Genomic DNA, 25629 nt, shown 5'->3' on the forward strand with positions numbered 1-25629 from the left:
ATTTTAATCATTTTTAAAGTGCCCTCTGCGGTTAAGAAAAGTATCTCCCTTAAAACATAAATGTCTCACAAAAATATTTAAGAGGTTTAACACTCAGGTGTGGCTCAAGTAAATGAGGAGGCTTGAACCATGGGCGAGAGATGGGAGCTGAGAGGTTGCATATTGCATCTTCCTGGAATTACTACATTAAAGGCCACTGTTTTCTTTACAAATGCGGGGTTGTTTGGAAATGTCAGATAACCTGCAGCAAGGAAGGCATCAGCTATTTAAGCTTGAAATGGAGAGTAGCAATTTGACAAAAGGATTTGCATAGCAGAATATGCACCGGAACCCTAATGTTATTTCTGCGGATGAAACCTCTGCGGACTGGAGTATTTCATATGTTTTACCAAGAATTCTGGCTAAATTGTTTCAGATTTTTGGCAACGCAAAGTGCCACGGCATAAATTATAATTATTTAACATATTCGGTATGATATTTTAATAAACGCACAGGATCTTGTCAGCTCTTTGTGTTTGATTGGTACAAATGTTTAGTAGGCATCAAATGGTACTGTTGTAGTTGCATCTGTTGTAACCATGTGTTGTAGCTGTTAGCTTCTTCCAAACAATCGCCCTTCCTTCTGTACAAAGAATACAACAGCATGTAGAAGGAGAACATAATTTTAAATGAAGGCACACAATATATTTTTTCATCTCATCAAATCAAAGGCCCCATTTCAATCATAATTTTTTTCCTGATTTTACTTCTTCTTTTGAAACAATTTCTGCAAATAAAATACTTTAATAAATAGCATTATCCCTTTTTTTTTGCTCATATAGCAATTGGTCCTTCCTTTTACAAATAAACTAATGACCTTGGTGTGACAAATTAATTTTCAGGACAAGCAAAAATGACATATTTTATTATATATTAAAATACAGTTTAGAATCTACTGTTTAGAATTTATAAATTGTTGCAAAATTAATTTTAGTTTCCCAGAGAATTGTGAAAGTAAAGACAACATTCCATGTAGATGTTCATCGGCATGTTCATTACGATCAGTGTTTCGTTTATTGTAGATATTTGGGATTTCTATTCTTTAACGTTTTATTCTTTTCTTTTAATAAATCTATTTATTCAATGCAGACTTGGTGAGGATATAGTTATTCAGTATTCTCACTGATATGGATCAGTTCAGATATTTTTTTGCACCAAAATTCAAGTCCATTTTAATGTTGCTTTGTAAGAAGTGACTTTTAGATTACTTTTAGCTACACAAGGAAAATATCACAGCATTCTAATTCAGTGATAAAACCAGACATGTCTGTCATTACCTTTTCTATCATTAAAGTAAATCCATTTTGAACAGTACAAAATCTTTGGTCATGCAATTTCTCCCTCCCACTCCCACCAGCAGTTTTCATAGAAGTTTAAATTCAGTGCTTTTGCAATAGCAGTGATCTCTCTTTACAATGTGAGGGGTGTTAAAACTTGAGGACTAGCACTTTCAACCAGCTATTGCCACACACACAGATCCTTGCCCATACAATAGCAGCTTTGCCACCATTAATTGATATAAACCTCAGCAGTTTAATTCTACCTGCAGAGATACTTTTAACAGTAAATCATTTCTGCACCACCTGGGCCTAACAAAGGAAGGAAAATTCTTAAGAAAGTCACTCCACTGAAAGTAAATGGCATGTCCTTTTATGGTAATGCCTTGCGGTATATCACAGTTGCAGTGGACCAAGGGCTTTATCCTTACATATAGGAAATCCACACTTCTGAAACACACACACAACTATGTGTGTCAACTGTCATGAGGTATAGAAACAGACCTTTCATAATAATGCTGATATGAAACATAAATTGCCTGTAAGGTTGCTGTTTGTAAGGAGCAGAACTGAAACCCAAGAAAATGTCAAGATATTTTCAGGGTTTTAAAAAATTATTGTGGGCTTAATATGATTTTACAGCTTTAGATGAACCTATAAGTTTGAAAGTCCTTTATCCCTCATACACAGATAATGATGTCACATGGAAACTATTATATACATGGGATGTGGCTGTCTGTTTGTGTGTGGGTGTGTATGTCCATCTGTATATTTGTGGAGGCCCATTGGTATATTTGTGTGTGCCTGTGCATCTGCTTGTGCATATTTGTGTCTATTTGTTTGCTTGTGTGTGTCTGTACGTGCATCTGTCTGTGTGTGCGTGTGAACATGTGCCCGTGCATCAGTTTATGTATATGTAAATCTCAGTGCGTATATGTTGGTATACTTGTGCTTTTGTCTATATTTGTCTTCATCTACATGTATGCTTCTGTGCTTGCATGTGTATGTCTGCGTTTGTGTATATATGTGTGCGTGTATCTGTGTGTATATGCGTGTGTGCGTCTGTCCATGTGTATTTGTTTGTATGCTTGTGTGTTTACTTGTCTGTTTGTATGTGTGTGTGACTATTTTAAATGTGATTCATGGTAAAGAATCCACTGAGCAGATAAATGTGGCTGTCAAGTCTTTAATTAAAAATGATATCCTAGATTGTATGTAAGCATTGCAAAGCACAAGCCTGAAAATCACTTCACAACAAACATATTGTTTTGATAGCTGCTGTAAATAGTTTTCATCACACAAATGTGATATCTCATAGTTGCTTGTATAGGACACTTACTTAGGTGAGGCCTTTTTCAATATTTCTTTAATATCAGAAAGTGGGATAACTTTCCGGTTGAGCAGAGAGCATTGGCTTCCTTTGGAGTAGATGTTATCTTGTTTCCAAGTGAATACGTCACAGCAATGGAAAACTCCGCAATCTACACAGACTGCTGTCATTCATCTTGGGAAAAAGATAAAGGGTGGAATTCTCCGTAGCCCGACGCCAAAATCAGGATCGGTGATTGGACGGCGAATGGATTCTGATGTCAGATCCGGGCATGCGCCGGTTTGACGCCGGGTGCGATGCTCCTCCCCTTCAAACCAGCGTCATCGGGACACGTGCCGCGTGCAGTCGCAAGGCCGTTGGCGTGCCATCGGCCGGCACACCCACGATGCTCCTCCCCCGCTCGATGGGCCGAGTTCCCGACGGCACGGGTCACGTGTGGTTCTGGTCTCAGCGGTCGGAAACCCGGCGTGCAGACTGTGTCCAGCGCCCACACTTATCTGGGATCTGTCCCACTGGCCGGGGGGCTTCTACTAGGGCTGGGGGGAACTGGTGGTGGGTGGCCAGGGGGTGGGCTGTGGGGTCGGGGTGGGCGGGTTAGGGTTCAATTTCCGGTGCAATCGTAGCAGAGCGTCAGCCCTGCACATGTGCAGCCTGACACCCCGCCATTCTCCGGCCGTTTTCCACGCGATCCACGGGTGGTTCACGCGACGCCAGTGCTAGCCCCTCACCGGTACCGTGAGGGGTTCACGCTGATTTTCCTGTCATGAACCATCCGTGGATTCTCCATTGGCATTGGCATTTAGCCGCTGGAATGGAGAATTCCACCGAAAGTCTCTATAAGAAATTCTCTTTAGGGCCTCACGGTAGCATGATGGTTAGCATCAATGCTTCACAGCTCCAGGGTCCCAGGTTCGATTCCCGGCTGGGTCACTGTCTGTGTGGAGTCTGCACGTCCTCCCCGTGTGTGCGTGGGTTTCCTCCGGGTGCTCCGGTTTCCTCCCACAGTCCAAAGATGTGCGGGTTAGGTGGATTGGCCATGCTAAATTGCCCGTAGTGTAAGGTTAATGGGGGGATTGTTGGGTTACGGGTATACGGGTTACGTGGGTTTAAGTAGGGTGATCATTGCTCGGCACAACATCGAGGACCGAAGGGCCTGTTCTGTGCTGTACTGTTCTATGTTCTATAAGGTCATCTAAGAGCTCCATTGATTCATTAAGGGCAGAGACTCCCTCAAGGTTTATAGGTTTATTTGCTCCTCAAGTTTTTCTGAAATTGCAACCCTGCCAACTAACTTTTGTCAGAATACAAGCTATGTTGGGGGGAAAAAATAGAAAAAATATTTTCAACTATAGGATATTGTGGGAAGAGGGATTTTTCCTGTCTATCTTCCTCCTCTGCCCCTAATTCCATTCATTCTGTAAGTAAGGAGTGAGCTGACCATGGGTTGTGGCAGTCCTCCAAGTCCTCAAGCTCGTGGAGAATCTTTGTAGGTGATCCAATGAGTATGTGTCAGCAGATTAATCAGGTGCGGAGAGTGCCAATGCCTGTTTTAATCCTGTTGTGATGGGATAGCAACAAGTGTTTGATGCTTTCATTTAATCTATTTGTTCATTCCCCCTGATGATATTGACAAGCAAATTCTCAATGAACTAGCACACACACAGGAGACCGTGTGCAGGCTGCCTATCAGCAAGAAAATCATGTCAGGGATGGAATCCTGGGACTCATGCTGCATAAATAAACTTTGCCCCAACAGTAGAAGTCCTTGGCTTCAACCTTCCTTGGAGACAGTGGATGGTGCTCAACTGAATCCAGACAATAGGGGATGGACAAAGCAGCTGCCTGCTGCAAGTGGGAGATCAAGGTCAACCCAGAGTGCGAATGTGGCAATGCGTACCAGACCTTGGAACACATCACATCAACCTGTCCACTAAGATCGCTATCTCAGGGGGGTCATTAAATGGATAGATATCACAGTATTACCTCGTTCCAGCAGATAGAAGAAGAAATATTAATAGCCTGGGCACATGTTGCAAATCCTATTGAATAGCAATCAGGAATGTGAACAGTGACAATTTCCTGTAGCCCCTCTATCATAAACACATGGACACTGTGTCTAATTCAAATGGTCCAACTACTAATCCTAACTTAAATCAGATAACTCAACCAAATATGCTCTGAACTGGGATCTCTGGCCCACACAGCTTAATAAAATGGCAGGCTCTACTTCTGACATCAATTCAACAAGGGAAACAATTATTAGCATGAGGGAATTAATCTTTGATGAGTGAGTAGACTAGGTCTATATGCCCTGAGGTTTAGGAGAATGAGAGGTGATGCCATTGAAATATATAAATTCTTACGGGGTAGACGCTGAGAACATGCGCGCGATCTTCCCAAAAGGGAACTAAGGGCGCGATTCTCCACTCCCCACGCCGGGTGGGAGAATTGCGGGAGGGCGGGGCGACTAATTTCACGCACCCCCTGCGCCCCCCGCGATTCTCCCACCCCCCGCTCGGAAGAATCGCCACTCGCCGGTTTTCACGGCGACCAGCGATTCTCCAACCCGGATGGGTCGAGCGTCCTGCCGTTCGCGACCGTTTTACGACGGCTGCAACCACACCTGGTCGCTACCATCATGAACATGGGAGCCAAAGGGCCGTTTGAAGCTTGTGGGGGGGCGGAGAGGGGAGTGAGCACCACGGCCGTGCTCGGGAGGGGACTGGCCCGCGATCGGTGCCCCACCGATCGTTGGGCCGGCATCTCAAAGCGACGCACTCTTTCCCCTCTGCCGCCCCGCAAGATCAAGCCGCCACATCTTGCGGGGAAGCGGAGGGGAATACGGCCACCGCGCATGCGCGGGTTTGAGCCGTCAGCCGTCGAGACGTCAGCCGTGCATGCGCGGGTTGGAGCCGGCCAACCTGCACATGCGTGGCTGATGTCACATAGGCGCCACTGTCGCGTCATTCTCGGCGCGCTACCTTGACGCAAGCGTCAAGGCCCGGCGGCCGAGAATAACGGAGCGCCGCTCCTAGCCCCCCGGGTGGGGGTGAATACAGTGAGAGGAGCAGGCTCCGAGGCCGTCGTGAACTCGGCCGAGTTCACGACGGCCTTCACGATTTTTCCCGGGAGCGGAGAATTCCGTCCTAAGTTCCCGACCCAGCACGTTTAACTGCAGTGCTGAGAAACACATGGTTATTCAACGCAACTCATTTTGAATAAGGGGCCTAGATGTGGAACATGCGCCCAAGGCCGCACACAGCCCCGTTTTTTACAAGGGAGAGCTCTGCTCACCGGAACTCCCCGTTATAGCGAGAGATTGGGTCACCATTTAAAAATGGCATCCCGATCTCCAAGGCCCACAAACAAAATCCCAGACCTCCCTCCAGCCGAACACAACATGGGAGGGTCCCCCGGACCAACACACGCCCCCCAACACCCACATCAGGCACTCTGGCTCGATCGCACGCACTAGAAAAATGCCACTTGGCACCTTGGCAGTGCCAACCTGACAATGCCCTGGCCAGCTGGCAGTGCCACCTGGGCATCTTGAAAGTGCCACACTACCACCAAGGTGGCACTGCCAGGGTGCCCAGGTGGCACCAGCTGAGGCACAACACTGCCCAAAGATCATTCAGCTGGGGGCCACCGATCCCCTTGGAGGCACCCATGAGTGCCGTTCCATCTGGTCCTTGTTTGTGGGGACCTGTACCAAACGGCGTTTGCCAAAGATCCCAAGGCGAATGGATTGAATCCCAAAGCCTCAGGTACCTTGGAAATCTGCACATTAGAGTGAGGCTTACTGCCTCGCTGAAATATGCAGATTTTCCAAACACTGATCTCACCCAGTGTGGGTGGGATTTCCCTTGCAACATCTCGCAAGATTGCGAGGCATTGCGAACCGGGTAGATCCCGGGAGCGTGGCTGGAAGATCGCGCCCAATATTTCTCCTGGCCGGGGAATCTAAACACTGGGTCATCGGCCCACTACGAAGACTTGGCCCTTTAGGACTGAGATGAGGAGACAATTCTTCACTCGGAGGGTTGTGTGACTTTGGAACTCTCTATCTCAGACAGCTGTGAATGCTCAATCACTTCAAGTGTATTCAAGACTGCGATTGAAAAGATTTTTGGGTATTGAGGATATGGGGATGGTGCAGAGAGTTACAGTAGAAGATCAGCCATCACCTTATTCAATGGCAGAGAGGCCCTGAAGGAGTAAATGGCCAGCTCCTGTTCTTAATTTATATGCTATAGTAGAGAGGTTCTCCATGGATCAAAACAACCATTATGTTGTTCTGGGAATACGCTACCACTATCCTCAGAGAATCAGACAGGTGACAGAATGAGTATTCCTACTCTTTGAACCCTTGATGATTTATATATTCTCTCCACTTTGTTGGACTATATCCGACTGCTACAGATTAGAAATAACAGAATTCCCACACTAGCCTCACCCTCCGTCACCCCCCACTCCCTCACCTCACACTCCCTCACCCCCTCCCAGCTCCAAAGTACAGAAGAAAGGGAAGAATATGAAAGCACCTCAGCGTTCTCTTTTACGAACTCCAATATTTTTTCTTTAAAAGTGGTACAAACCCTTCTACTCTTTTTACGAGTCTATAAAAAGTATTTACTTTGTAACAGCAAGTAGGGGTTTTAATAGGCTTTGTGGAACTTTTAGCGAAGGTGACATTTGCCCCCTGTGACTAATGTACATTGTGGGGATCTGGTGTCTGGTAGTTTTATAAACATTACTGAGGAAAGTTGGGACAAGGGAGGATGGGGGTCTGCTTAATTGCTTACTTTGGTAATTGGCATGTACTAATGTTTTTTACTGGAAACCCTTCTCCGCTTTGCACATCACCTTGTTTCCTCGGTCCTCCACTCCTTTATCTTGACCTGTTCTTTTGGATCAGATACAGACAGGTTCAGTACTAATCAGGTCCAGATGAGTCCAGCTCTGAAACTGTCCAAATGGGCATTGAGGAGGTGGGGAGTTGTCAGCCCGGCAAAGAGGCTGGAATTCCACAGCCATAAAATGGGATTTATCACCACTCTACCACAGTCACTACAAGCAAACTTCTGCAGAGATGAAATTGGAAGGCGAGTCTGGAGAGGCTGAAGCACTACACACTCTCTTTCAACCTCGGGTTAATATTTTGTAAGTCTGAAGCAGAAAAGGGCTAGAATGTATGCGCGGCAAAGCATTAAAACCCAAACCCTTACATTCCCTACTGAGGCAAATGAACCTGCTAAAATAGGTGATTTTCGCAATAGCTGCGTAATTGAAACCAGAAGGAGGGGACTTGATAAATTACCCGACCCTGAAGGAATGTTAGGTCATAAATTTTCACTGCATTTTTCTCTGTTTTCTTTTTACTTTGCTGTAGCAATTATCAACAAAGAAGATTCATATTTTTATTCTTTTATTCGTAAAACGTTTGATTCAGGAATGAGTAAATTCTCGTTAGAAGACAGCAAAGAACAGCAGCACGATCAAGGTGCACTAATCGTAACTTTTCAGTCAGTCAGAACACTGAATTTTGAGGGTTTACCTCTAATTGTTCTTCTACGGTCTTTTCACTTTCGTTAAGTTGCTCAGAAAGAACATGATCACCTTTTGAATGCTTTTTAAAACCCCAGTTCCAGTCGGTATGATTTAAGCTGACTTGTCAGCTCTAGTTCAGTTGGTAGAAACTCTTACATCAGAGTCAGAAGGTTGTGGACTTAAGTCCAACTCCAGGATTTGAGCATAAAAGTCACAAAAGCTAACACTCCAGTCCGGTACTGAGTGAGCATTGTACTATTAGAGACCCTGTTTTTGCACAAAATGTAAAACCAAGGCTGAGATAGATGTAAAAGATTTCATGGCCACTATTTCGAAGGAGAGTTGTCCCCAATGTCCAAGTCAAATTCTATCTGTCAATCAACATCAGAAAAAACAAATTATCTAGCCATTATCACATTAACTGTGTGTGTGAGATGCTGTGTGCAAATTGTCGATTGCGTTTCCTACACTTCAGAAAGACTTAATTAGCTGTAAAGCATTTTGAGATATTCTATGGTTGCAAAAGGCATTATAAAAATACAAAACTTTTCTTTTTTCCTTCTGTTCCCCTGTGTTCACGGGTTTTTGAGCATTGACTACAACATCAGCTACAATCCATACATGTTCTTTAAACAGCCCCAGTCCTTGTCCATGCCATTGATGGTCAGCGCATCCCATTTTCACAATTAACACCAGGACTCCTGGCTGGAAGATGAGGAAATAGAAGGAAATATATCAGGCCGGTTTTTTGTCCCGATGACTCTTCAATGGCTCATTCGGCAGTGTCGGTGGTTGGCCGAGACGGGTTTGGGTTCTACTGTTTGACAGTTCCCGACTTTGACAGATGCTGCCTGACCTGCTGAGTGTTTCCAACATTTTGCTTTTCCAACAAATGTTTTTCCGACATTTTCTGTTTATATTTCAGATTCCCCGGCATCCACAGTGTTCTGCCTTTTGGCTTTGGCTGTGGCTTACCCTCCCCCAGTCAAATACTCCGCTCCCAATCGCTTTCGTCGACTCCTGCAAGAGTAATGTCAGCAGCCACGGAACCATAGTACAAGATGAACCCGCTGCAAAAGAGGAAGATTATTTTCTTAAATGGACGCCACATAGCAAAATGCTTACTATTGATCTATAAGCATGTTCCAGAGCACTTGGAATAAAACGGGAACCACACAATTTCAATCACACTTTAGTGAAACTTCTAAGGGGGTTCTTGATGTCCCCTGGTAGCACACTGGTTAACACAGTCATGTAAACTCCCTTTATGCATTACTTTAACACAGCTGTTAGACTGCTTATTTTAAATAGGTTAACAACAGCAGCAAAATGCCACACAAAGAAATTTTATGTAAACTCATTAATCAGTGTGCTACTAGAGGGAATTAAAGCCTTTGGAGAGTGCAGGAAAATTGTAGTTTTCAAACTGTGAGAAAGAGGAAAGTTTCATTATTACTTGGGAAGCAGAGAGCAGCTCTGTTAAAAATATATAGTCTGTTTTATTTTACCTTTATGGATCTTTTTGATCTGAGGTAAGTAATAACATATTTTAGCCCTATTTATGAAATGGTATGACACTTCAATGTTTTATTTTTCTTAACATTAAACGCGTGTTTTGGTCTATAAAACTGTTAATCAATCCACTGGCAGTAGTGAGTTATTGCAAGACCGCGACTCTGTGTACGGACAGCACAGGCATCAGACACAAAGAAACACACACAAGAAACAAGTCAGTCACCGAGAGAGAAAAAAATGCCCAAACTGCTGGTCACCTCTCAGGGGACAAATTGATGTCAAGTTCTGCTGTCTGTCAGGATTAAATGCCCATTTGGTTTTTACTAACATGTGGTTTAGGGACAAAGGAGCTCAAGTCTCTCCAGTTCCTAACAAAGAATCTCAAGTTGACGAGTAAAATGCCTTAATCCCTCGCTTAATCTGCAAACACCAGGGCCACATGGTAACATGGAGGGTTCCGTTTTTGGCCGTTCTTCCTCTATCTACTAGAACCGAGCAGTACTGAGCTATGCTTCAGCAAAGGAGTTTTATCAGTGAACAAATCCAGGTGCTTTGTTCCCAGTCTAGCTCATCCCCAATCATTTTTCTCCTTAATCTACTTCAAACAAGATCAAGTAGAGCGGGGGAAATCAGATGAATATGCATCATTCTGCAAGACCTTAAGGGTTACATACTGGTATGATTGGCCTTTCATCTAAATGGGCTATAAATACATGGCTATCAATCACTGATTTCCACCATTTGTTGACTATTGCTCTTAGTCATAGGGCCAAAAGGACATCAGCAAAGCTCAAGCAAGCTCATCAAGACATCTGAGTGCTCAGTGGTGAAATGTGCATTGCTGGCGTACATCTTGCCCTGAGCTGAGTTTTCCAGTCTGAGTGTTTACCCTTCATTACACCACAGTAATATTGTGACAGTTTAATATCACAGCATTCAGCTAACCAAGCAGAGACAACACAATTTTGATTTGACGTTCAAAGGGATAATTAACTTTTTTTTGTAATTCCTTTTTTAACATTTCAGTGTAAGACTGAAAGATAGCGTACAGATCAACCACAGAAAAGCCAGCTAAACGGGCAAGATATATTGAGGTAAAACCTCTGTTGTTAAAAAAAAAGGGAGGAATTTTTTTTAACGCTGTTTTGATGCCAAGTTTGGACATTATATGAGGATGGCCGATAGTATCAGGAAATAAGTGAGGAGCGCTTTAATATCGTCACTTCTATTTTCCCAACTATGTCCCCAGCTAACAAAATTATCTGTACAGGAAATTAATAATCCCATCTATGATCAGTGAGTTTGGTTGCCTGAAGTATATGTTTGACTGGAGTGCACTTTACATACTCTCTTACAGCATTTCAGTAGGTTTCCTGAGGCTGGCTTGATAAGCTGCTCGACGATTATGCACAGGAATGGGATCTTCCTCTTCCTGAGATTCTGAGTTCACCTCTGTGAGATGTTTCCGTTCTCTCCGAGCTCAGTTCTGTGAATAAGTATTTCTGGGAAACACTCATCTGATATTCTGTGCACAGTTATCTGCTTGGCATTTTTATTGCATAAATTCCCAATGGACAATGCTGCAAAAACACAAGATCATTTCATAATGTTGTGGAGAATTTATCCCTAAGGGACAGATCAAATCTTGTTCTTTCCCTCTATCCATATCTCTCTATTTATCTCTCACAAGATCTCTATCTCATTCTATCTTTCTATCTCTATCTGACTATTTAAATATGTATATAAAACACAAAATCTTTTAATCCGCCTATTGTAATGGAATTAATAAACAAAAACACCTAAATTGGTGATGATTTCTTCATTACTAATTAGCTCTTGAACCAACTCACTTGTCTAACTAACATCTTTCATTTGGGGATTGTTGGCTCAATGCCTATTGACACCTGTGTTAAGCATAATGATACTGAGATGAACCATTCTTCGTTGTACTAAATAGCAACGGCATTGCAAAAATATTGTTGCAGTCGAAAATGTGATACCATTCCCTTTATTAGCTCCAAAAGTGGCCATAGTCGGTGATCACTGAGTCATGTTGTGTGGGAATCACACTTTTGGGTGGTACTAAGGTATCAAAATGTAAAGCTAGAACTCATTGATTAAGATACTAGTGGTCCCCGAGTTTGACAGAGACATTACCACATTGAAAGTAATTTAGGTGAACAGGCTATGTCAGTTAATAGTGAAGATTGACAGGGCTGGATTTTAAGGAGGTCGGGGACCACTCACCCACAGTGAATAAGTCAGGTTGCCCTGCATGAATCTTACACTTGGAGGGGCGTTAATTGCTTTAAAGTGGAACTTCCCCTCCTACCTGGGCAAGATGCCCAGCCTAATCAAATGGCCAGCAGCTCCCTGATCCCAGCAATGCCATTGGAAGAATTAATCATTGGGATTGCAATTGTCCCCAATATCAGAATTAAAAGTAAGCAGAGTATTTTCAGGGCCAGGCTCAAAAGCCTGGGCAAGGGAGTGGTGAGATAGACAAGCCTTCGATGGGCCCAGCGGGATTGTTAGGGAGCAACTCCCCATCAGCCCATACAGTGAAAGTTGCCAGACTGGACATTTGATGTGGGCCTCACCTGCCACTGTTTTCTTTCATATTCATTCATGAGATGAAGGCATTTATTGCCCATTTCTAATTGCCCTTGGGAAGGGAGTGGTGTAATGTCTTCTTGAACTGCTGCAGTATATCTATATACTGCAGGTATATAGATACAGCCACTGTGTCGTTAGGGAGGGAGATCCAGGATTTTGGTCCTGTGACAGTGAAGGAACGGTGATATATTTACAAGTCAGGATGGTGAATGACTTGGAGAGAGATTTCTAGTTGGTGGTGCGCCCAGGATCTGCTGCCCTTGTCCTTCTAGGTGGTTGACGTCATGGATTTGAAAAGTGCTGTAAAACAGCAGCAACGGCAAGATGAGGCCCTTAAGCGACTGCTAATTGGCTTATGGGGGATGGGAGGGGGGTAATGGGTGGGCGACAGGAGTGTGCAGAGTGACAATGGGCATGGACCCCAAGGCATTTTACAGGCTGCCCTCTCTGCTGGAAACCCACTGTTTTGGAGGCCATAAAATCCAGCCCATAGTTTCTGGCTCCAACAATAGTGAACTATATCTTGATACAATAACATTTTAATTGTGTCGAGCCAAAAGTTGGTTTAAAAAATGTTTGCCACATGACTGGAAACACTCCCTCTTTCACGCACATGTTATAATATGCAACAATGGAATCTTGCCAACCTCTGCACTGGGTTTGCTTGTTAGTGAGAAGCATAGCAGAATGCAATTTGTAATATATTTTGTGTGATTATTCTAAATATTTGCATTTCGGATTCAGATTCCCTCCCCTTCATGCTAGTCACACACGGATATCCAGTGCATGTGTTAGTTGCTTTATTGGGCTATCTTTCCATCATCGTTTTAGATTCACTTGCTCGAGGAAACACTGCTCCAGCAAGTTAGTTATCTCGGGCGGGTTTCTCCGTTGGCCGACGTGGAAATCAGGAAACGCGATTGGGCGGAGAATCGGTTCCGACACCAAAATAGTGGTGGGCACCGATTTGACGCCAAATCGCAATTCTCCATCAACTCGACAGCGGCATCAATGCGTTCTGGTACGCACATCCAGTAAACACCATTTGCATATCATTCGGGGGCCCAAACCTGTATTCTCCGGGGCCTCCGCGATTCTCCGCCTCTAATGGGCCAAGTTCCCGACGGCGCGGTTCACTTCTGCTTTTAAAAATCGTGAAACTAGCGCGTGGCTGCTGAGGGGGAGAGACGAATGTGGAAAGTGTCTAACATCGCCATAGTTTGCTGACAGCTGTACCGCTGGCCGGGGGGGGGGGCTTCTGCCAGGGCTGGGGGGGGGGGGGGGGGGGGAATGGTGGGGGGTGGCCAGGAAGTGGGCTTGGGGTGGGAGTGGGCGGGCATGGAACACCATTGCTGCAGCCTGCAAGGCAGCCATGCAGCTGCGCACACTGCTAACTGCCCACTGTGAACTGAGTGCCACAGGCCATATAAGTGTGCCCCGAGGGCGCCCCTGCCTAAGTACCTTCTGACCCCAGCCGACCCATCAGCTGTATGGACGTGCTCTAGCGCAACCAGTACTATCTCATTGGCTGGGTTGGCCGTGTGTGGGGATTGTAATGTCAGCATCCTAAGTGTCAATCACGGACCCTACGAATCCCGCACCGTTTTTCATTGGAATTGATTGTGTTCCACGCGACATTGGTGCTAGCCCATCCACAGTAACAGAATAACAGAACCAGTTCAGGTGTGATGCCAGTTTTGCTGTCGTGAAAGTCCACTAAATCTGCGTTGGCATCAATACCTAGCCTCAAAAACGGAGAATCCCGTTCCTGAGGTTTCAATTAAAGCACTCAAACCTGATTTCACCAGAATGCAGGAACAGAGGAGGATGGAAGAAGGAGGGGGATGGATGGCAGAATCATATCAGATTGGACAAATTTCCAGGAATATTCATGCAATTTCTTGGAGTCAGAATTTAATGTAAGGGCTGTGTTAGAGAAGGTTGGCCATGGCAAAGTGTATTAGGACATAAGAAACTGCATCATACAGTCCTTTGAGCCTCCTCCACTGTTCATTAAGATTAAAGCTAGCTCAGCTCTACGTTCCTGCTCTATCCTCTGATTACCTTGAAGTCCAAAAATCTGTACATCTGTTGATTTCTTGTGTTCAGCTCTGGGTTTTCCTGGTTATTCTGAACAACGTATTTTTGAATCTGGACAAATGCTGATTTCTTGTTTTCAGTTTGAAGTGAAGCACCCAATCATGAGTAACTGTAACATTTTGTTTTCCGAAAGTACAATAATTGAATTTGACCCTTGACTTTCTCTCTTAGAATATTCCAAAGAATTACTTAAGTAAAGTGCCTTCTTTGTACATATCCCACACTGATAGCCAGGTTCCCTCTCTCCCTCCGTCTGTCCCATGTACAAGTCCAATAACATCACAACTTCATTGCAATCATCAAGAAATAGAGTAAAGCTCAGGGAAGGTGTTTGCTAATGGAAGCAGCTTGCTTATAGTAATTAAAGAAGTTGTGATTAAGAAAGATTTTAAAGCCATTATTCAAAATCTTCTAGATCTTTCTCCGGCAGGCATTTACCGAGCATTCTCTTAAATGCACCAACGTAATTCTCCTCAGGTACTCCTTGTGGTAGTTTTCACTACTTTCCAAATAAATTCTAGATACTCCTGCAAATTTACGCTGCTTGCAAGCATCTGCCACAATTCTCAAACCATAGGCTTGTCACTAATCAGGTTTGTGAAGCCCAGCAAAAACGAGTTAAACTAACATTTCAATATTCAGTTATTATCTAGTTGACATCTCTAACTACCACAGCTTTCAATTTTCCTTTAGAGGATCCAGTCATTAGTTTTCCAGTTTCTGTGCCTGATCAAAATTTGAGGTTTTGCAAATTTCCCTGAAATGTGGTCAATTCAAATGTAGGTGGTTGATGCCTTCTGTTAACGAATCACAGATACAAGGGCTTTTCATTCTACTGAGAAGTAATTGGTTGCTTTTCCTCAAACTGCTTTTTTCTTAACTGGGAAGAGCAGCTCCATTAGTGTTATCCCAGAACTTGACTTCCTGTCTCAAATGTTCCATAGCGTTCCATCAGCCTGCCTCTCTGGTGAACTGCATCAATGTTTTTATAAACTCGGAATGAGTCATGAATCATTCTGTGTGCAGTCCATTGCTGCACAATCTAAAAATCTGACGACAGTTTGGACATTTGTAATGTTGTTCTCAGTTGTCAGTCCACACTCGTTGTGAGGGTAATTACTTTGCTTCTTAGAGTGTTTCTGGTGCACAAATTTCACAACACCATTAAGAGGGTGGGTTTTAATTTGAATGGAGACCCCAGAGAGTCAGATGTTAATCGCTGCTTTTGCCAGTAAACTACAATCTTTTATACACGTGATCAAAAATTCAAGCAAAATGACACTGGTTGTTTCATCCAAACTAGAGCACCGCATTTTGAATGTAAAATAGATACAGATTAAATCTGTTTGAACTTTATAAAGTACTCGCCAGTACAAACCCACTTCTTTCACCAAAGTTTTGTTCAGCAGCCCTAATATCTCCTTATGTGGCTCACGGTCAAATTTTGTTGGATAATTGCTCCTGTGTGAAAGGCTGTCGGATAGATTTTTCGTGAGCAAGGAGGTGATGGGTTATTGGGGGTAGGCAGGATGCCTATTTGAGGCCTCCAACCGATCAGCCATGATCTTATTAACTAGCGGAGCAGGCTCGAGGGGCTGAATGGTCTACTCCCACTCCTTGTCCAAATCATCACAGAATCATAGAATTTACAATGCAGAAGGAGGCCTTTCGGCCCATCGAGTCTGCACTGGCCAATGGAAAGAGCACCCTACCCAAGCCCAAGCCTCCACCCTATCCCAATAACTCAGTAACCCAAGCTAACCATTTTTAGACACTAAGGGGCAATTTAGCATGGCCATTCCATCTACCCTGCACATCTTTGAAATGTGGGAGGAAGCCGGAGAACCCGGAGGAAACCCACACAGACACGGGGAGAAAGTGCAAACTCCACACAGACAGTCACCCGAGGCCGGAATTGAACTCAGGACCCTGGAGCTGTGAGGAAGCTGTGCTAACCACTGCGCCACCATACCGCCCATATGATCATATGTAGGGCATTTTACTGTAAAGGTGCTCCATAAATGCAAGATTTTGTTGTTTTGTGCTGAACACCACAACCTATTTTACAGAATGTTCAATCACAAGTGGATATTTGATATTGCTGCCATTCAACACTGGTCGATAGAAAGCATAACCTGTGTTCATAGCTTTTTTGAATACACTGGACGAACCTTAATTTTCAACTTATCCAAAAGCATGTCTGGACAAAAATATCTCAGCACCATCATTGTGGAGAAGCCTCCTTCCTCCAGGGTCAAAGGTGGCTCCGAGAAACATTGCTCATTTCACCCTCGGAACACAAATAAAATGGATACTTTTGTGTGATAGTTTTCCAATCAGCAAGAGCACTCAGACCCCATCACCTAAAAATTGCTTAGCCCATAACAGTAAAAGAATAGCATTTTTATAACCAATCTAAAAATCCATATACTTATTGGTTGGCCCCTTACATCAACGTCAAGGGTTTATATAACATGACAGTGTGCAAACCAATGAGGCATTACTTAGATATAATCCGGATAAAGTGGAGCAAAACACCCCACGGTATCTGAGAAAAAAAAATTTCTTTGACAGAAACAACACCTGAATCATTCAAATTTGGCCAAGAATTATTCAGCAAAGTACCCAGGGCTATCGAAAGTAGGGTTAGATATTTAATTTGGGGACAGATTGCAGCCTCCAGATCAGAGTGTTCATGTTCTTGCTGCAGGCCTGTACTACCAGGCTCCATCTCTGAATTCCTATTGTTGCAAGGTGTCCGATCTGTCGAAATGTCATCCGTTTTTAATCATCACTGGACACATTGCTGGTTCTATCTGTTAGGAGGAAGTGTTCAAGCCAAAGCTTGATTTAGAAGCACAAAACAATTGAAAAGTTTCCCATGAAGTAACAGCCATTATCCATCAACTTTAAGCACCAAGTCGCAAATTAGGAATGTAGGAGCAGGAGGGGGCCATTCAGCCCCTCAAACCTGTCTCACCATTCAATGAGATCATGGCTGAGCTCTGACCCAAATCTGCCTTTGCCCCAATTGCTATTTTCGGAAGGAAGTTCCAAACTTCTCCCATACTTTGTTTGTAAAAGCGTTTCCTAATTTCATTCCTGAAAATTTGGACTGTAAAGTTTAGACTCTTGTCCTAGACTCCAAACCCAGATGAGATTGTTTCTCTCTCTCTCTATCTTATCTGTTCTTTTTGAGATCCTGAAAACTTGGCGAATGTTACAATTTACCAACTTCCTAAGCAGGAACGAGAGCCATGATCAGCAAATAAAATGAAATGGACTGTATCTTACATTGAACCTAATAGAGAAAGCTGACACTCACTTAACCATATGAGAAAGCCCATTACAGATAAAGTTTAAATCAAACACCCGGCCAGATAATCACTGTCACAACAAAGCACAAGTTACCAATCACGCCAGGCATCTTCCATCACTGGAGAAACATCAGAAGAATCCCCAAAAGTCACATGGTCCACAGGATGGGAAGATCAATGATTTCACGGAGAGATGTTGCAAAGCTCACACTGACACATTTTTGTATTCATGTAAAGGACAATAAAAGCCTGCATTTATGCAGTGGCTTTAGTGTAATGGAACAGTCCCAGGGTGCTTCACAGGAGAGATTATCAAAATAAAATTTGATACAGAGCTATGGAAAGAGCAATCAGGTGAATAAACTCTTGGCCAAAGAGGTAGGTTTTGCATAGCGTGTTAAAGGAGAAAAGTGACATCGAGAGGTTGTGGGGGAGAGCTCCTGAGCTTGGGGCCCAGGCAGCTGAAGGTATGTCTGTCAGTTGGGTAAGAAGCTAACTGATCCTTGGTAGGTCATTTATTTTTCATGTTTTATTCATTGCACATGTGAACTCTTTCTACTGGGGACAAGGTTGGTATGATGGGTCCTTATATATTAGCTACATTCGTGTTATCAGTTTCTGGCACTGTAGGCTCTTGCAAAAGATCCCCAATGTCCCAGAACTCATTTTCACCAGGCTGAAGATGCTAGTTACCCCCAACTCATAGCTTATAAACTTGAGTCTGTATGTGAGCAGGCATAGTTTTTCCCCCTTTCGGGTCCTGCAAGCACCCTTGGGCTTTGATTTAAAGGCAAAGCACTCCTGGGTGGACTTTCCTCTGGGCGTCTTGTTGGATGCCTGACAGGTTGAGTCATTCATACGGTCAGAGGAGAGATGCAGCCAGGTTTCACCCTGATGAGGGCAGCTCACTCTGAATGGGTCCCAATGCTGGGAGGCAGGAAACAGAAAGGCAATAATGACAGAGGGCACGATTTTCCGACTTCTTTGCATTCTCACTCGAGCGAAACGAAGCCGGTGAATAGCGGGAGGCCGAAAAAGAGAACTACACCAGGCGCTGAACAGTTGCAAGCAACCCACTCCCCAAGGCGAATTTGGGATCTTGCCATAGCGTGGAGAGAAACCAATTATCACCACTTAAAGCCTATTTCCATGCAAGCAACCCGCACCCCAAGGCGAATTTGGGATCTTGCCATAGCGTGGAGAGAAACCAATTATCACCACTTAAACCCTATTTCCATACAATTAACGGGGGCGATCCCATCTCCAATGGCCTCTCGTCATTCAGCAGCCTCCCCAGCATGTGGTCACGCTGGCACTGATTAGTACCGCTTTCGAAAAATGTGAACCTGGCGGAAGGGCTTCTGTGGGGAGCTGAGAAGGCGAGTAGCCATCTTTGTTCACAGGCAAAGAGACCAAGGGGCGCTCGACCTGCTGACCCAGTGCTCAGCGGGGGACGGGGGGGGGGGGGTGTTGGGCAACCCCCTCGGCTGGTTGGGGGGGCACCATCCGGAGGGTGAGCCACCATGGGTAGGGGGAGCGGAAGGACCATGTGTGGCAGCAGCATGCCAACCCCTGGAAGGTGTGTAGCCATCCCGGGGGCAACCCTAGCCCCTACCTATCTACCCCACCGAGCACCCATAACCCCCACCGACTGCCAAGAACTCTGACTGTGCGGCTGAAGGCTATTTCTTAGAAGTAATTGGCAATTGTGGTTAAGTGAGCACTTCACACAATCCGAATGAATCCCCATAGGTGGATGGGCCATGTAGCATGTGGGAGTCATTGCCTAGCATCCTAACCAGCCCATGATGCCTGAACACTTTGAACACTCCAGGAGGCAACACCACACACACAGCAGCCGACATCCAAACACCCAGGGATGGGACACAGCTCCTGGGACATGTCCACGGCCGGATGGTGGGTGAGTACTGCTGTGAGGGGGAGATGCCTGGAGAGATGGGCCAAGGATTCAGAGGTCAGCCCCCATTGCAGAAGAAAGTGACATAGGCGTCATACTGGTTGTGCTCAAGGGTTTCTAATGGGAAATACAATTCCCCACTTCCTAACGGTGCCGCCCACATTCTCCCCACCACCCGTTCGACCTCCTCATCCCCTACCTGCCCTCCTGCCCTCTCTCCCCTCCCCAGTGCCCTCAATGATCTTCAATGTGCTTGGCCCTCCTAGCTCTATCTCTACATCTAGGTATGTCTCCAGGATGCACATCTGAGGTGGAGGCAGCCAGCTACTTACCTCGTCCCATAGCCTTTGATGTCCCTGGAGGGCATCCTCTGGTGGCTCTGGGGCCATGCACAGCAATGCCACCCTGTTCCGTGTGCTGGCTGTGAGGTGTGGCCTCATCAGAGGGGCGGAATGCAGGGGAGTTGAATCTGTGTCCTTTGGTTGCAGGTCATTCCAACACTGGAAACAGTGGGCTGGATTCTCCACCAGCGGGTCTTCCGTTTTGCCGGCAGCCCGGGGGTTTCCCTTTGGTGTGTGACTGCCCCACAATGGGAAACCCCATTGACCAGCCAGCGATACTGAGCATCCCACCGGTGTGCTGAAACAGAAATCTGGTGCGGTGGGATGAAGAATCCAACCCAGTGTGTCATGATTTACATGATTAAAATTTGTTACAATCTTGAACACCTTTATCAAATCCAGGAATCATTCAGGTTGGGGAAGAGCAGAAAGTGTAAGAGGGATGGCAGTGAGGAAAGAGGAGTAGAAACTCCAGAGTGGAGCTAAAGCCAACTTGGGCTGTGACAAACAAGGACATCAGCATAGCAATTCAGACAGATGCCATGTCTTTGCAAAATTTCAGTCCATACGGACGAGGTACAGTCCATGTTCAATGGGGGTCAGAGCTACAGAAACAATTGACGACAGATTGAGCAAAAAAAGCAAATGCAATAATGCTTAGAATCAGCGAGAGACTGATAGTTATAGAAACAATCATAGGATATGGTAAACCAATCTTGGAACAAGGAATTTGGAAACTAATATGAAACTCTAAGTGATCCATATGAAGATATAATTGGTCTATGAAAGTATTTTGGTATCCAAATATTATATGTAGATGTCACAGAATAGGAAATAGCATCTCGTGTATAACAGAAAATGTTTTTTTCATTCCAGAAAGTTCGAGCAGAGAAGGATAGAACCGGAGCCTCGTCTTTAATGACTTTAGAAGCTTTTTTTTTACAGAAATACACATTGCAAACATGCACCTTCAAACCCAACCACCACAGTTTCAGCCTGTTCCTATTCCGAGGAGTACAAGAAATCCCCAGTTACCTCATGCATGCAATGAAACACACAATTAACATACAATTAACAAAACGGTCCCAGAAACCTGTGAACTCACTGCAATTACCATGGAAGAGTTGGGTTTCCACTGCCCTTGCTTGTTACACCATTAGAGATTCAGGGGCATTTGCAGTAAGTGGCTCTCCAACGAGAAGAAACAATCTTTCCCGACTGATCCTGTGAAAAGCCTTCATGTTCCCTTTTCACTAAATACTCAAATAGAGGAAATAACCTTACTCTCTTCAAATGATCAATACCTTCATCATTTTTGAAAAAAAAACTTGTTTAAGCCTCCTCGAGGCCTTCTTCACTCCATTGGCAATGGTCCCAATGTTTCAACTAGAATTTTCCATTCGTGCTATCCACGTGCTGAATGCAAATTGGGTGGTTCCCATTAATTTAATGTATTTCCTAAAGTAGAGCACCCAATTTTGTACTTTGTACTCCAACTGTGACAGAACCATTGCTTTGATCAAATTTAGCATGAACTCTTTGCTATTTTGCTCTATGGTGCTCTTTATGAAACCCTTACCTGTGCTCGTATTTCAGGGATTTGTGTGATTCCACTCTCTTTCAGTTCCTTTTTCTTAGCCAGTTCCTCAGGATCGAGGATGGTTTGCTCCACGCCAGGTCAATAGGTTCTATTGTTATGATCCCAGTTTATGTTATGACTGGGTGGGAAGGTCACCGAATGGAATCCTGGCTCAGAAGACTGTGGGTGGGATTCTCCGTTTGCCAACGCCAAAATCACAAACACGATTGGACGGAGAATAGGTTCTGACACCAAAATCCAATTGGCTCCAATTTGGCTCCAATTTGACGCCAAATTGCAATTCTCCGTCACCTCGACAGCGGCACCAATGCATTCCGGAATGCATGTACAGTCAATACCATTTCCATATCATTAGCAGCCCCGACCCAGTATTCTCCAAGGCCTCTGTGATTCTTCTCCGATGGGCCGGGTTCCCGACGGCGCAGTTCACTTGTACTTTCTAAAATCATGAAACCTGCGTGGTGGCTGTTGAGGGAGAGAGGAGAGGAGCAACTGAGGCTGCCGGGCCAGACAATGGCCGGGCTGGCTTGAGTGAGGGGAGGCCCTGCTAGGGCCGGGGGAGGGTAAGAACAGGGCAAGCAGGAGGAGTGCCGGGGGTGACCCTCCACGGGATTTGAGCGGTATCCAGGCATGGACTGCCATTACGGTGCCCATCTTGCTACGCACCCTCTGACCCTCTGACCACTCATCTTGGTCCCAGATTCTGCAGAGTGACACCAACCGTATGGGCACCCCTGTGCGGTGTTAGCCTAGTGGCACGCATTGTTGGCAGCATCTCCTGCCGCTGCAAATGGTTGGAATCCTTGAACTGCGCCTGCAGGTACTGGATACTCGCCGACAGTTCCTCAAGTAGTCCCTGACTCTGCGACAGCATCTCCACGAGATGGGACTGTTTATTCAAGAAGCAGGAGCAGTCTGAACGGCAACTAGTTTCTGGGATCGGCTGCCCTCTGACCATCCGCCCCTTTGGTTGTTCCTACCTTCACTTGATATACCCGGTCAACTGTGCGGTGCACACCAGATAGCGTCCCAGGAGCCTCTTCACTAAAGTGCCCAACGGAGGTGAGTGTGTCTGGGATGGTGAAGGGTATTGTTGATAGCTGTGATGGCAAATCACTGTCATCCTCCGACCCGAGCTCCAATGTCTCCTGAGTCTCGGGCAAAGGGCTGGGTCTTGTCAACTTGTTCCTCCACTTTTTATTTTAAAAAGTAAAAATTACACGGCAGGATTCCATAGTGTTGCTGCCCACACAGAATTTGTAGACTTCCAGACAGAAAAGCTAGTGCCACACCTGCAGCTGAATTTCCACCATCAGGATTCTCCATTTTGCCAGCAGCCTGGGGGTTTCTCGATGGCATGGGGCTACCCCACAATGGGAAACCCCACTGACCAGCGGCGAAACGGAGAATCCCGATGGCGTGCTGCATCAGATGTACACACTCAGCTCTGAACCCAAGTTAGTGTCTGTAGTTTTCGACTCCGAATCCCCAGATGATTGTCACATGAGAGTTTCCAAACTCCACTCCCAAAAACACACTTTAAAATCTTTTCTCATAGTAATGCTTTCCCTTGGCAACTTACACTCTCAAATCCAGTCCAGGTTTAAAAATGGCACTTCCAAACAAAGCTTCTGTTCCTCTTTCAACAGTGAAACCAGTCCAGGATTTCACACCAACCCCTTTAGGGTGTCTTTGTCTTGCCTGCTGTGCAAACTGCTCACAATGGCATCAGCTTTTGATTCCCAGACGGTATTAAAAATAACATTAAATGCTTCATGTGCCTCTGAAGCCTGTTGTCCTACTTTAAATTTAGTTACTTTGCTTGTCTCTTTAACTCAGAACACCTTCTTTACTCTTCCTTGAATTCTTCTGAACAATAACTTGGCTTCTATTCACTTAACTCCAGACTCCTCGGCGCGAATCACAGCCCGCCGTCCCGATGCCGGCTGCCGTATTCTCCTGTGCCGGTTTTCGGGTGGGGGCAGGATTCACGCCACGCCGGTCAGGAGCCATTGACAGCAGCACCCCCGCCAATTCTCCGGGCCCCGATGGGCAAAGTGGCTGTCTGTTTTTGGCCAGTCCCGCCAGCGTGGGTTAGACACGGTCCCACACGGCGGGACCTGGCAGCTAAGATGGCTGGGGCGGTCCTCAGGGGGGCACAGGGGGGATTCGACCCTGGGGGGGGGGGGGGGCTCCACGGTGGCCTGGCCCATGATCGGGGCCCACCGATCTGCGGGTGGGCCTGTTGCATGGGGGCACTTCTCCCTTCCGCGCCGGCCCTGTAGGGCTCCGCCATGGCTGGAGCGGAGAAGACAACCCATTGTGCATGCGTCAGAATACGCCGGCCGGTTCCGCGCATGCATGAGATCACGCAGTCCCTTCGGCGCCTGATAAGGCCTTTCGATGTATTTAGTGCCTTCATTCCAAAATAAACATTCTGCATTTTGGTTGGTCACAAGAAGGGATCTCCTATGAGTCAGTGGACATGTCTGATCTTGTTACGAGCTGTCCCTAGGCTAGGCCCCCAATTTGTTACCCTCTGCCCTCTTTGTGGAACTATCTGTGCATGAGCCCCAATTCGTTATGATTCCAGATTGGTTAGTTCCAAATCAGTATGTTCCCGGGTAAGGAAAGATAAACTTGCTCCCCATCTTTATTCAATTCATTGGTTGGTCACAACAAGCTGAATTTAAAAAGGATCCCTTCCCTTGTAGATAGCCTTTCCTAGTACAAATGTGCTTATGTTTTAAAAGCAGCCATTTTAACCAGGCTTTCTTTTGTTAAAGATAAGTGTGCTTCTTATTTACTAAAATATGGGGAAAATAATAAAATGTGTCATACATACACACAGATTAAAAATGAGAAGTGATTCCAAGAATAAAAGTTTTTTTTTTAAATCAGTCTTTGGCTTGTCCATGAGGATTAGATGGTGAACACGTTGTGGCCGTTAAGTTGGGTGATTCTGGTAGCACTGACTTTGACAGTTGAGCAGTTGGTTTGGAGATAGTTTTGCTGACTTAACCTGCTTCCAACAATCAGAGAGAGAGATGTTAGCTGCATGACTAATGAATGTTCTTTATCTGTCAGGGTGATTCTCAGCAATGTTTACTGGAGGTTTTTTTTGATGACCCCCTGTGGGCTCTGTCTATCCTTGCATTTGCTCACAATGTGCCCCCCTCCTACTGTAGGCATAACATGTAGCTTCCCTGAATTTACATCTTGCATGGGGGTGATCTCCTCCACACCAGAGGAATTTTCCATAGCTCCTGGTCTGCAGACAACGCTCCTTATATCTCTGCACTCTCTGCTCTGAGCCTCTTTGCTCATTATTCTCTGCGTCTTCATCTTTGGAGCCATGACTGCCAATGTCTTCGCACCAAACTTGGTGGACGTCCCCTGCTTGGACGTTCTGTTACTCCACCGCCCCCACCTTGGCACTTTCTATAGCCTTGACAACCTCTTGTATGGCAATGTTGTTAATGCCATACACCAGCCTATCCCTCATCATGTCGTTTAGTGCTGACCCATTATTCGCATTATTCAGCTATTTGTTTTCGGCATGCCATGAACACCACAATCATATCCCCTGGGGTCCTTGTTGTCAAATTGAACTTGTAACGCTGCATTGGAGTCGGGGACATCTGGAGATGTCAAATTGCTAATTAGGTTGTAAGTGGGAGTAAACAGGTTGTTTGTAGAATTACTGACTATTTTTATTCTCCTCCCCTGATTTAATTTACTTTGAAACAGTAACGGAGAATCTCCGTGTATAGTACCCATTGCTCCGTATGGGGGTCGAATGGTTCCCGTCTATCAAAAGGGAGCATTGTCACTCACGAACTGTGAAAAGAGTTTGCTTCAGTGGAGACGCTTTCACACAAGGTCTGCTCTCCGATTTTTGCAACAGCAAGAAGTCACCCAGGTTGATTCTCATCACCAATGCAATATCCTGACAGACGAGTGACTACCAGGTGGATTAGCAAATTAACAATTTATCAAAGTAAGAAACTATTTACAGAGTGAGAT

The sequence above is a fragment of the Scyliorhinus canicula genome, chromosome 1 (assembly GCF_902713615.1).
Source record: "Scyliorhinus canicula chromosome 1, sScyCan1.1, whole genome shotgun sequence".
Classification (NCBI taxonomy): Eukaryota; Metazoa; Chordata; class Chondrichthyes; order Carcharhiniformes; family Scyliorhinidae; genus Scyliorhinus; species Scyliorhinus canicula.